The 2,500-nt window shown below is 57.2% G+C and overlaps 1 protein-coding gene across 2 annotated transcripts in view; it reads right to left on the bottom strand.

The window, feature by feature from the left end:
• LOC311321181 (plasma membrane calcium-transporting ATPase 1-like) overlaps positions 1-2,500 on the bottom strand; it is a gene marked incomplete at both ends in the record, with an annotated part of 48,982 nt that overhangs the window by 20,919 nt on the left and 25,563 nt on the right. The window lies entirely within an intron of this gene.

Raw genomic sequence — 2,500 nt, 5'->3', positions numbered from 1 at the left:
ACAGCAAGGATGAGGACACACGAGTAAGAAAGGAATGGAGATAATCAAAGATGGATCCTCCTTTCTCTCAGCCATTTCATTACATTACATTCATTTACCAGAGACTTTTCTCCAAAGCAACTTACAATAATTGCATTTAACGTAGGTAGTCGGTATACTACTACTCACCAGAACTCACAAGTGAATCTCCTTTGTAAACAAGTGACTAAGAGCATAATCTAGTGCTGAAGGCAAAGTGCAAGAGTAGCAGACTAAAAATACAATAGGTGCTTAAGAGGGAGGGCCGGGGTAGCCATCACAGCGGTCTTGTCTTCACTCAGCATCTCAGAGGAGTGCTGACCTAGGATCAGTTCTGCTGTTTAAATAAGAACAGGGACAGGAGAGGGGGAGGGGAAGCCTGATCCAAGATCAGCACCTCTACTCTCAGGTCTTAGTCAGAAACGGCCGTGTCTCTGGCTAGGAAGGTCATATCGACTTAGGGGTCTTGTGTGTTTCAGACAGACCAACCCAAAAATAAGACATTCAAAAGGGTGCACTGCTCCGCCCGCCTGCTTTCATATATGTATGCCCGTCCACCTGCTCATTTCTGGCTCTGCTACTGGGGAGGAGGCTACTGGGTATGAGGCTACTGGGGAGGAGGCTACTGGGTATGAGGCTACTGGGTATGAGGCTACTGGGGAGGAGGCTACTGGGTATGAGGCTACAGGGGAGGAGGCTACTGGGGAGGAGGCTACTGGGGAGGAGGCTACTGGGTATGAGGCTACTGGGTATGAGGCTACTGGGGAGGAGGCTACTGGGTATGAGGCTACAGGGGAGGAGGCTACTGGGGAGGAGGCTACTGGGGAGGAGGCTACTGGGTATGAGGCTACTGGGGAGGAGGCTACTGGGGAGGAGGCTACTGGGGAGGAGGCTACTGGGTATGAGGCTACTGGGGAGGAGGCTACTGGGGAGGAGGCTACTGGGGAGGAGGCTACTGGGTATGAGGCTACTGGGGAGGAGGCTACTGGGGAGGAGGCTACTGGGGAGGAGGCTACTGGGGAGGAGGCTACTGGGGAGGAGGCTACTGGGTATGAGGCTACTGGGGAGGAGGCTACTGGGGAGGAGGCTACTGGGTATGAGGCTACTGGGGAGGAGGCTACTGGGGAGGAGGCTACTGGGGACGAGGCTACTGGGGAGGAGGCTACTGGGGAGGAGGCTACTAGGGAGGAGGCTACTGGGTATGAGGCTACTGGGTATGAGGCTACTGGGTATGAGGCTACTGGGTATGAGGCTACTGGGGAGGAGGCTACTGGGGAGGAGGCTACTGGGTATGAGGGTACTGGGGAGGAGGCTACTGGGGATGAGGCTACTGGGTATGAGGCTACTGGGTATGAGGCTACTGGGGAGGAGGCTACTGGGTATGAGGCTACTGGGGAGGAGGCTACTGGGTATGAGGCTACTGGGTATGAGGCTACTAGGGAGGAGGCTACTGGGTATGAGGCTACTGGGTATGAGGCTACTGGGGAGGAGGCTACTGGGTATGAGGCTACTGGGGGGGAGGCTACTGGGGAGGAGGCTACTGGGTATGAGGCTACTGGGGAGGAGGCTACTGGGGAGGAGGCTACTGGGTATGAGGCTACTGGGGAGGAGGCTACTGGGTATGAGGCTAATGGGTATGAGGCTACTAGGGAGGAGGCTACTGGGTATGAGGCTACTGGGGAGGAGGCTACTGGGTATGAGGCTACTGGGGGGGAGGTTACTGGGGAGGAGGCTACTGGGGGGGAGGCTACTGGGTATGAGGCTACTGGGTATGAGGCTACTGGGTATGAGGCTACTGGGCAGAAGGCTACTGGGTATGAGGCTACTGGGGAGGAGGTTACTGGGGAGGAGGCTACTGGGGAGGAGGCTACTGGGTATGAGGCTACTGGGGAGGAGGCTACTGGGTATGAGGCTACTGGGTATGAGGCTACTGGGGAGGAGGCTACTGGGGAGGAGGCTACTGGGCAGGAGGCTACTGGGGAGGAGGCTACTGGGTATGAGGCTACTGGGGAGGAGGCTACTGGGTATGAGGCTACTGGGCAGGAGGCTACTGGGCAGGAGGCTACTGGGCAGGAGGCTACTGGGTATGAGGCTACTGGGTATGAGGCTACTGGGGAGGAGGCTACTGGGTATGAGGCTACTGGGTATGAGGCTACTGGGTATGAGGCTACTGGGGAGGAGGCTACTGGGTATGAGGCTACTGGGTATGAGGCTACTGGGGAGGAGGCTACTGGGTATGAGGCTACTGGGGAGGAGGCTACTGGGTATGAGGCTACTGGGGAGGAGGCTACTGGGGAGGAGGCTACTGGGTATGAGGCTACTGGGGAGGAGGCTACTGGGCAGGAGGCTACTGGGTATGAGGCTACTGGGGAGGAGGCTACTGGGTATGAGGCTACTGGGGAGGAGGCTACTGGGGAGGAGGCTACTGGGGAGGAGGCTACTGGGGAGGAGGCTACTGGGTATGAGGCTACTGGGTATGAGG

The sequence above is a fragment of the Borostomias antarcticus genome, assembly GCF_949987555.1.
Source record: "Borostomias antarcticus genome assembly, chromosome: 18".
In the NCBI taxonomy this organism is placed as follows: domain Eukaryota; kingdom Metazoa; phylum Chordata; class Actinopteri; order Stomiiformes; family Stomiidae; genus Borostomias; species Borostomias antarcticus.
The sequence above is the reverse complement of the archived record's forward strand: the minus strand, read 5'-3'. Positions and strand labels throughout refer to the sequence as shown.